Source organism: Petaurus breviceps, unplaced genomic scaffold (assembly GCF_028583685.1).
Source record: "Petaurus breviceps papuanus isolate PSGF00001 unplaced genomic scaffold, PetGlider_PUasm1.0 218, whole genome shotgun sequence".
In the NCBI taxonomy this organism is placed as follows: Eukaryota; Metazoa; Chordata; class Mammalia; order Diprotodontia; family Petauridae; genus Petaurus; species Petaurus breviceps.
The window spans coordinates 1,782,312-1,793,631 of NW_027185872.1; positions in this window are offsets into that span (position 1 = coordinate 1,782,312).

The following is an 11,320-nucleotide window of genomic DNA, read 5'->3' on the forward strand; positions in this document are numbered from 1 at the left end:
GTATGTGTGTGTGTGTGTGTGTGTGTGTGTGTGTGTGTGTGTGTGTGCATGTTTGTGTGTTGCCTACATGTTAAAAAAACAAACAAACTTGCCTGAGCATCTATCCTAAAGGACTTGCAATTTCTCAGATCTCTGTTAGCCCCACTGGGCTGCTGCATGTTTTCCTGACACTGCAGGGGGTCCTGGTGCTTGCAGACTTTGTAAATTGTATAGCTCACATTGTGGAATCCCTTCAGGGATGTGTTGGCTGCAAGAACACCGGGGGCAAGAAGAACCTCTGCCTTCCAGGTTTGGAAACTTGACTAAAAATAAATCCTTAGCGGTCCTGCTGCGCGCTCAGTTCCTCCGCAGACCAGAAGGCACATGTTTTGATGCTGCCCAACAGTTGGCAGGCATGCCGAGGTATTTCTCCTCTGTGACAGCAGAGACAGGAGAAAGTTTCAAGATTTTTGCAAAGCAGCCTATGAGTTTCACACTTCATTTCATCGGTAGTCTCCCCATTTCCCAGTACATTCCCTCCTCTTATGTATTTTCATTCTCAGCAGTGGCAGGAGCTGTCTGCATTAGAAGAAGAGTTTCTGAATAATTCTTTCTCAGCAAATGATTGTCACCTTCATCGAAGGAATAGTGTCCTCACTGTAACATTTCTGGCTAGCTTGAAGGGGAGTGAAAATGATTAAGGACAAGTAACAGCTAAAGCAAAATGAGTTGTCCTTTTTGATGGAAGTGTCCTAAGTCAACCTGAGTTCAGTGGTCCCAAGAGGAAGGAGGTCCTGTGACTACAATGGAAAGAACCCAACAACAATGTCTTTGGCATCACAAACCCAGAGTCACCAGCCTCTGCGGTGGCAGGACCTCAAGTAGCATCTAGTCCCAAACACACCTAAACAAGAGTCCTCTACCCAACATCCCCAACGAGAAGGTGGCCAGCTTGTGGTCCAGGTCTTCCTGGGATGGGAAAGTGCCTTCCAAGGTGACCATTCCTGTTGCGAGGGAGTTTTTTTTCTCTTACTTCCTCACAGCCCCCCCCCCCCCATGGTTCCTTGCTCTGCCTTCTTGGACCAAACAGAGCAAATCGAGTCCTTCTTTCGGTTTCTCTTCTGATGCTTGAAGGTGACCATCTTGTCTGCTCTCCTCCATGCTCATCCCCACTTCCTTCCTACTTCTCCTCAATAAAAGGGAATTTCTCTGAGCATCTTTGTACCTCTAGTAACACTCAGCACTGTCTAGTACGGAGCCAATGCTTAACAAATGCTTGTGACATTGAATTCAAGGCTCTTCCCTGATGCTGTTTCTCTATGTGACAAGGCCTCATTAAGTCAGCCACTCCTGGTCATTCACAACTTGTTGGTCTTTTCAATGGGTGGTTTTTATATAAAGAATTGGCTAGAGAGCATGTTCTTATTAGGAATTAGCCATCGAGGCAGTACAGAGGATGGAGAGATGTTTCAGTTTTTAAACTATCTCTGATAAGCTTGATTCTCTAAGTCAGGAATCTAGGCTTTAAGAACTGTAGTTTTGGTATATTGTGTCTCCCTGCCCTGTAACTTTGGGCCTCTTTCTCTCATTCGGGTTCATCAGCAAAAAATCTAATCCTTTCCTTTACAAATTTCTCAACTGGTAAAGACCAAAGTGAAATTTTTCCTTCTATTGGAAGAGGTCCCGTTGCTGCATGGAAAAGACTGCTGCAAGGAGAGGATTGCCCCCAGAAGTATGGCTTTGGTGGCCAGCAGTCTGAGCTATATTTCACAAGGGTTGATTTAATTACTTTCAAAGGAGTTGAATCAACTGACCAAATTAGTCACCTCATTAAATCAGAGGGATTTAAACTGCAGTTCCTGAAATTAAAAAAAAAATTTTGATAACTTCATTTCAATATAATTGGTTTTGTTTGTTTGTTTTTGGATCCTTTGTGATCCTTTGTATTTTACTTTATGCATTCTGAGAAAGGTTCCAGAGACTTCATGTACTTAACAGTAGGGGCTAAGCAGGGCTACCATCCCCTTTAAAAGAAACCAGAGAAAGAGCTTTGTTCTGAATCTAGTATACTCTTAAACTAGATATATTTGAGGAAAGGCAGCTAGGTGGTGCAATGGATTGAGTGCCAAGCCTGGAATCAGGAGAACCCATCTTCGTGAGCTCAAATCTGACTTCAAGTGCTTCCTAGATGCATGACCCTGGACAAGTCACTTGCCTCATTTTTCCTCAGAGTTTTCATCTGTAAAATTAGTTGTAAAAGGAAATGGCAAACCACTCCAGTATCTTTGCCAAGAAAACCCCAAATGGGATCATGAAGAGTCAGACATGACTGAATAACAAGAAAAAAGATATAATTGAACTTTGGGTCTACTAAGACCCACTAAAGGGGACAATGAACTTTTTATTAAAGAGTAAGTTGATTCAAAACTTACACAATTGCACAAGTATAAGGTGGTGGAGGGTTGGATAGTCAGTCAACAAGCACTTATTAAGTGCCATGCTAGGTACTGGACAAATACTGCTTCTTTTATTGCTTTTAAAGGGGAGGGTAGCTTTGCTTAGCCCCTCCACCCCAAATACTAATTGAATTACACACACAGACACATCACATGGCAATAAAAAGTCAATCTGTATGTTCAAACAAAATCAGAAAAGTTATACAGATTAGAACAGAACAATAAATACAGCGAACAAATGCTCTCTTTATCTGGGAGCAAGATGGGCTCTTGTCTCAAAAGAAGCTAGGAAGAACAATCATTTCTCCCCAAGGAAGCCTGTCCTGGTGCTTTCCAGAAGTTCAAGCACATTCAGGGCTAGAATGGAATTGGCTCCTCATGCATGGCCACCACTCTGCAATCCTCTCTCTCCCCACCCAGGCTCCTCTGTCTGCATGTCTCTCCTGAAAAACTGGTGGACGATGTCGCACTCAACATTCTCTCTGAAAATCAGCAATCACATCTCCCTCAGCATTCACAGAAGCATGCGATCCACCCCTGTCTGCCATGATTAGGGGGCAGCTGAGTTACACTGAAAAAAACTGATAAATTGGAGAGTCTCCAGGGCCATCTTGGAATATTTGAGGGGCTGTCAGGTGGAAGAGGGGTGAATCCTGATCAGGAGCAATAGGTAAAAGGATATGAGATACATCGAAGTATGATATAAAGAAATATTTTTATCCATTAAAACAATCCAGAACTGAATGTCACCCCAAGACATATTGGGCTGCATCTTATTAGAGATCTTGAGGGAAAGTCTGGACCATTCACAGCATAGTAGGCATGGTGTCGATGGGTAACTGACTCATTTGAGTATTGTGTGATGGCTCTGGAAGTCCCTTCTAACTGGGAGATTTTGTGATACTATAAATCTGTATGAAAGTCTGGCTCTCCCCATCATTCCTGGGGGCTGTGAATTTATAAGTTTGAGGTCAGCAGAGGACAACCTACCAAGCTGGGAAGGCTTTGGGTGTGATCCTGGCAAGAGACTAGATCAGCTGTCTTAGAAGTAGCCTGGCAAAAGAGCAAAGGAAGCTTGGTGCCCAAAGTTTGGCCAGTAAGTGTTACATTCTTGGGTCATACTGACCTAATGGATCAAAACACAATGACACAGTTTCAGGTGACTCCCTTGTGTTTATGCAGTGATGGTAGTAGCACAGGGAATGAGGAGTACTAAGAATAACAGAATTTTAAATCTCTGTATACACAATAATTTATTTGTTGATAACTGGTCAGATAAAACCATTGTCCAATGCCCAATAAGTAGATATCAGGCTAACATAGAAGACAGAGAGCTGGACTTGGCATCTGGAACTCCAGGGCCAAATCCTATCTCAGACCTTTTCTGGTGATGCCATGCTGAGCATGTCCCTTAATTTCTGTCTGCCTCAGTTACTTCATCTGTAAAATGACCCATTTCCACTCCCCCAGGTTTATTTCCTGGGAGTTATCCTTGACTCTGCCCTCTCCCTCATCCCTGACACCTAATCAGTCACCACATCTTGTCTCTACCTGCTCAGATCCATTTACTTCTGTGAATAATTGATCTCTGAAGACAATTACAAATTCTTGCAGCAAATCCCCAGTCTGGCCCATTGCTGTCTCTGTGATCTTGGTGATGACTTCACTTCTACAGGCCCCAATTTCATCTCTAAAATGAAGGTATTGGACAAGATGAATGCATAGGGCTCTACCAACTCAAAATATGTTACTCTGTGGTCCTCACTGTCCTCACTGTCCAAATTAATTTAAGTCCATTCACACACCATTGCCACTGAAAAGTCAGTGTAAAATTTCCTTAGTTAAGAGGTATTATTTTCCAGTCCTCTTTAGGCCTCTGGCAGGGAGCTGTGAAGAATTAAAACCATTTCTTACTCTTAAAAGAATTCCATGAAGAGAACACCAGAAATAATGCAAGATACAAACAGTGAGAACCCATCATTCCATTCAGAGCCAAGGTCAAAGTCACAGGCAAGTTAGCTGGCATTCCTGCTCTAACAGGTTATGGTTGGGCTTAAGATACGACATGAAAAGCTTGAGAAGAAAGTAGAAGTTTTCACCAAAAAGTTTGGGAGCAAGTAGGTCAATGGGTGACAAGTTACTAAAGAAAACTTCCCCCATTTATGCTCTGAAAGTCTGTTTCCTGGAAGAATTGGTGAGAGGAAATGAAATGCTATTGTGTTTGCACATTGGCTCATTGTGGCTGGCTGAGGGCTTCATCCTTACGCAGGCTTATAGTTGGTGGTGAGTTCCAAGAAAAGAACCTTTATGAATAAAGCCTTCTGAAAGGATGTGAGGAGATAAAGGCTTTCCAACTTAATTGCTTCAACATGGTAGCCATACCATCCTCTCTTAAGTTCTGTCTTATTTTACATACTTTCATCAACCCTTGAAAGTTTCTGTCTGGTGATTTTAGGAGAAGGGACTTTATCCCTCATTTCTAGAATAGGGGAAAAGGAAATCAGAGAAGGGTGAAAAAGCATTCTTGCATCTCACCTGGCCTTTGAAGGTCAGGGTCTTTGGAAAGTCCTAAAACTGACCTTTCTCCATGCATCTGGTTTGTCTCCATTGTATCTCTCAGATTCTGCCATCAAACACAGCTACCAGCTCTCATTGGCACTGAGACCTCTCTGATGGGTCTCCCAAATTGACCCAGTTTGGGAGATGTGCCTGGGATGTGTTAGCGTTGGACGAGGGGAAACAGAGATTCTTTTCTGACCTTTCCTCCCCCAGTAATCCCTCTCCAGGCTCTTGAATGGGTCTGCTTCATCAGTAGTCTGGCAGGTGAGATTTAGAATTGTCTAATTTAGCTATATACAGGCCCTGAGATATGTCTGATGGTTTCAATCAATCCCAAGATAATTTCTGTGTTTAAGCATCTTCTTTCATCCAATGCTCAAAGCATTTTCTTGTTGTTGTTTGGTCATGTCCAACTCTTCAAGACCCTGAATGGGGTTCTCTTGTCAAAAATACTGAAGTGGTTTGTCATTTCTTTCTCCAGTAGATTAAGGCAAGCTACTCGTTCAGGATCATATAACTAATGAATGTTTGAGGCTGGATTTGAAATCAGGTCCTCCTAACTCCAGGTCTAGCACTCTATCTATTGAGCCACCAACCTGCTTCCTCAAAGAATTTTACTTCTCCTCAATGATGGAAGACTTGTTCACACCTAGGTCACACCTCTGACTGATTCAATCAGGACATCTGGGTCTTCTATTTAAATAAGGGAAGGGTGAAAACTCCCATCCTTACACCTAGCTTCAAATCCTGCCTCTATAGATGGTAAGTGATCTTGTACAATGACATAATTTCTTCATCCCCCAAACAAATCTCCAAGAGTAGAAGTTGTAGAGCAATAGATAATTTGAGTTAGTGTAGGGGTTTTCCTTTCCAGGAAACCTCTACATTAATGAAATTGTAGCTCCAAGCAAAATAACTAGAAAAACAAGTACACAAACAAATTAACTTATAAATGGAGGAGCAGATAGATAGATAGACAGACAGACAGACAGACAGATAGACAGATAGATAGATAGATAGATAGATAGATAGATAGATAGATAGATAGATAGATAGATAAGACATGAAGTGGATAGAAATACCAAAAAAAGACATACTAGTACATAGGTGAGATGCCATCTTGTAGCCTAGTTCTCCAAGACAGGACACGTATTGAAACTGGTCAGTAAGAAGACACCACAATAACTAATGTATGTGAAACTAAAAGAGGCAGGTACCATTTGGGATTATTAGAAGAAATGCCATAAGGAGACACTGGTGCATAGTTTCAATTCACTTTCAATTCTACAAACATTAAGTAATGACTATTTACAGGACACTGGTCCCACATAATTATGAAACTCCTCACTACCCCAGGTTCAATATGGAGTGTTTTAGGTGATCATAGTTATAGAATAGGGCTCAAGCCTCCATTTCATCATTCTCTGCCAAAAGAATGTTGTTCAGTTGTTTCTCAGTCATGTCCAACTCTTTGTGACCCCATTTGGGATTTTCTTGGCCACTGAAGTTGTCACTTCCTTCTCCAATTAAAAGGGAAAAAGAAATCAAATAGAAAATTTCTTATCTGGAATAGAATAGCAACTAAGTTACAAGGAGGAAAAATAAACCTCATTCTACCAAAAATTTCCAGTGGTGGGAAACAGAACACTGTATACAGTGCACTCTCTTAGGGTTATGTCCTGGCTGGAACAACTCTTATGTCTCTAGCTGCCAGCATGAAGGTCTGCTTCCCAGATGTTCTGCTTCACTTTCAAAAGCTTCCCCCAATCCACTTCTGACATTGCCCCTCACTGCTCCTCAGAATTGCTGCGAGCATCTGCTGCTGGTCTTCTTTCCCCTGAAGTGTCACACTTATCTCCTAATGGTACTCAGAAGCAGAAGAGGCAAAGTACCTGTCCTCATTGATCCTACCTTTGACTGGGGATGGGGGGAAGGGGTGGAGACCGATGAATGAAAATGGCACATATTTATAGAGCTTTTTAGTTCCCAAAGGGCTTTTTATCCTCTACTTTGTTTGATATTCACAAATCTATAAGGTGAATCCCACAGGTATCAATATCTTTATTTAACAAGTGGAAAAACTAATGCTCAGAGATGTCATTATTTGCACATTCTTGCTTTTAGTCTCATTTGAGATATTTATTTTCTCCCCTGATTTCTAGTCTCCTTGCTAATTTCTATCTAGTGATGATGAAACATTTGTATTTTTTTTTCATAAAATTGGTAAATGTCTGTTATAAATTTTGATGTCACTAACAAAAGAGTGACTTTACTGGTCACTGGGTTAAATGTGGAAATTATTTCCTTTTGCTCATTTCTATATTAGACAAGTAAAACAAAACATTAAAAAGGTTTCCTAACTCACGGACACAATTGTGTTGCATTTCCTCTTTATTAAGCCATTTAATAGGTTTTCTACACTGACTGGAAGTGTTATTTGATTTGCTATAGTTGAATACAAGGGAAAAGCCAATTACTGAATAATTCATCTTGACCTTTTTTACATGATCAAATTATTAAGAGATTTTTTCTGCAACAAAGAACATCAATAAAATCTTGCAATGCCCTATATTTGTACATTATCAACCCCATCTCTTTATCCTTCTATAGCTTTTCTTCTCTTAGTATTAATGATACATGGATTGACATTGCCTTAGAGACACAGAATTTTTTTCAATTCAATAAGCATTTTTAAGAAAATATCTATTTTATTCTTAATTTATGGAATAAACAAGAATTTCCATAGCATAGCATAAAAAATAATTGCACATGAAACCACAAATGTATTACATATAACTTGCTATTCCTTTTAAATTATATAACAAATCTAACATAATTTTATTTTATAGAGACTTCAATGAAATTGAATACATTGGACAGTTAGACTGAGAGATAAGCAGACAATGAAGAGTCAACAACAGTTACTAAGTACCTATGATGTACCAGGCTCTGGTGGTAAGCACTGAGAATGCACACACACACACACACACACACACACACACACACACACACACACACAGAGAGAGAAAACTAGTAGCTTCCTTCAAGAAGCTAGATAGAAAGGCAGGCAGGCAGGTAGGGCAATACAGGAAACATTAATTAAGTGCTTTCTACGTGCCAGGCACTGTGCTAAATTCCAGGGATACAAAACCATGACACTTTATGATTGGAAAGGGTCTGCGTGAACAAGGCCCCCTTCTCTACTATTCCTGAGAACCAGTCCCTCATTATTTTCCTCACTAAAAAATCTTGACTGTTTTGCCTTAGCTATCACTGTAAAGGAATTTTTCTATATAATATTCATTCAGCCAGAAAGCATTTATCTAGCACCTATTGTATGCCTAGAATTGTCCTGGGTGCTGGGGAAAGGAGACAAAAAGAAGTCCCTGTCTTCAAGGAGCTTTCATTTGATTGGAGCAGGAAGCAGGCGAGAAACAATGTGTGTTCAGAAAGCAAATTCAAAATATAGAAATCCAGCGTGATGTGTAGTTGTCGGTGTGAGCAACCAGGGAAGTCGGGGCGAGTCTCCCTTAGTCAGTGAATTTCAAGGTGAGTATTGAAAGAAGCAGGTGGAGCTTCTGAGGCAGGGCATTCCAAGCATGGGGCACAGCCTGGACAAATGCCCCAAGATGGGAGATGAAATCAGTGTACAGGGAATAGCAGGCCAGTTTGCTTGAAATGAAGAATGTGGGAACATGAGTTATGTGCCATAAGCCTGGAAAACAAACAAAACAAACAAACTGGAGTCAATGAGTCAATTTATGAGGGGCTTTAAGACCAAACAGAGGAATCTGTAGTCAATGGGATGGAGGTGGGGGGGAGGTAGAGGAGAGAGACAGAGAGAAGAGAGAGACAGAGACAGAGACAGAGACAGACAGAGAGAGACAGACAGAGACAGACAGAGACAGACAGAGACAGACAGAGAGAGGGAGAGAGAGACACACAGAGAGAGAGAGAGAGAGGGAGAGAGAGAGACAGACAGAGAGAGGGAGAGAGAGAGACAGAGACAGAGAGAGGGAGAGGGAGAGACAGAAAGAGAGAGAGACAGAGACAGACAGAGAGAGAGAGAGAAAGGATATGCAATATATGTGGAAGTAGAAATGACAAGACTTGGCTGCCATTGGGTGTGAGAAGTCCTTCTGGTCTGTAACCTGCCTCTCTGCCTCTCCCACCCACTGCCCCCAAATCTGTCCTCTGGGACCAAGAACAGCATGTTATACTGTTGACTCATATAAAGCTTGTGCTTCCACCACCTCCCCCATTTTTTTTCGCACCGTTTTCTATGAATGAATCAATCAGCAAGCATTTATTAAAATGCCTAATGTGTGTCAGATACTACACAAGGAACTGAACATTGAAAGACAAAAGTGAGAAAATCCTTGCCCTCCAAGGGTTCACGTGCTATTGGAGGAAACAATATGAACACATGTAAGAACAGAGAGAATAAATACATGTAGAATAAAGAAAATTAGTATAATAAACATAAATAAAAATGGTAGGTTGTTGTCCTTTGTTCTCAAAGAAAACCAAAATGACGTTACTTTGCTAGAGTCCAGCTTCGTTGTGTCCGACTGTGAACAACCAGACCCATACGGGCCCGGAATGCTCCCCACAGGTCGGGCACAAACAGCCCATGTGAACATTTGGGGTGAATGCTCCAAATCTGTGCGTCCTGCATTTCCTCTGAGCTGCCTCAATTCTGCTTGGCTCACAGAGCCCAGCACCTTCTCTGGGTGGGCAGGCCATGCTGAGAGGTCCTGTGCCAGTGTGGCCCATGGCACACAGTCAGCATTCTCATGGTGGTCAGAAGAAGCAATACAAGGACACTCGCAAGATCTCCCTTAAGAACTTTGGAGTAAACACAAAAAAAGGATTTGTGCAGCCACATCTGCTCTGTCCTGCAGTGCCCCAGGTGATCTTTCACAGTCCCACATGGAGGACTTCGTGTTTCTCTCTAATAAATGTCATCCAGTTCACCTTTGTTCATTGTTATCGTCTGTCCTTCCTGATCTTTCTCTATCCTGGAGCTGTCATCTCTCTCCTCTTCTCCCTCTCTTCTTCTCCCTCTCCTCTTCCCCCTTCCCTCTTTCCCTTCTCCTCTTCTCCCTCTCCTCTCCCCTTTCTCCTCTCTCCCCCCAGCTTCTGTCATCTGCACATGTGATAATCTCCATCTTTGTCTTCATTCAAGTCATTGATAAAACTGCTGCCATGCTTCTCTGCCCAGGCTCCCTACCAGATCCACCAAGAGACTCAAACCTTAGGACTTGACCTTGAATGAATACTTTTCCTGTTAAAAATTATCTTGCAATATTTCATGACTTTCTTCTTCCTTAAGCAGAATTCTTCCTCCCTTCCTCAGCTTCCTCATCTAAGTATTGTTATCTCTGGACTGGCAGCTTATGTCAGGCTTGACTTGTCTTCACAGTTCGCACTCAGTTTGTGATTCCCATTTCATAATGTCTGCACGAAGGATCCCCAGCATTATTGGGACTTCCCCACTTGAGTTTTGCTAAGACAGAGCTTCTAGGGACACTGCTGCTCCCTCAGCATTCTGTCTTTTCTCTTTCCCTGGAAACAGTCCCAAAATGACAGGTCATCTCTTCCCACCCCCGTGGTTTCCCCCGCCCTTGTCCTAAAGTGATAAACATGTTGTGACCAGGGTATGACATGAACAAATTAGCGTTAACATAGGAGGTAAGTCTGGGCTTGAACCTGTGACCTCCAATACTGACCCTCAAAGGAGTTGGAGAAGACCATGGGGCTGCCGGGACACATCATATTGTGCACAGATGTGCAAGGATGGAGGCCACGTTTCACACTTAATTGCAAATTTCCTTTCTGCATCATCTTTAACATTCTCGCTAAGCTTTTTATGGATGAATGCTCAGTCTGCTCATTCCAAACATATTTGTACCTTAGAAACATGGATATTGTTCACAGAGAGTTCTTCATGCTTAAAACTGGAATAATGGGGAAATAGAATGTCCCTAACAGGAAGGACATCTACAGGAGCAGGGCTGTAATAGGGAGTGGGCTGAGGCTTTGCCTTGGGACAAGAAAAAGAGATGCTGCCAATAGTGCTTGTAGAAGCCTAGGAAGAAAGAATGGGGCAGCAGTGTCTGGAGGAAGGGCTGCTGCAGTGGAGGGGCTGGTGAGAGAAGGGACCAAGAGCAACCTACTCCAAGGGGTCTTCATTTGGGGCTGAGACTGCTAGCCGTCATGGGGGATCAGGCTCCTCACAGTGAGCCTGCAAGGGGAGGAGGCAGTGGGAAGGGAGCATTTCCATCACCAAGTGTCTGTCTTCCTCTTTGGGGAGGTTTCCCCCC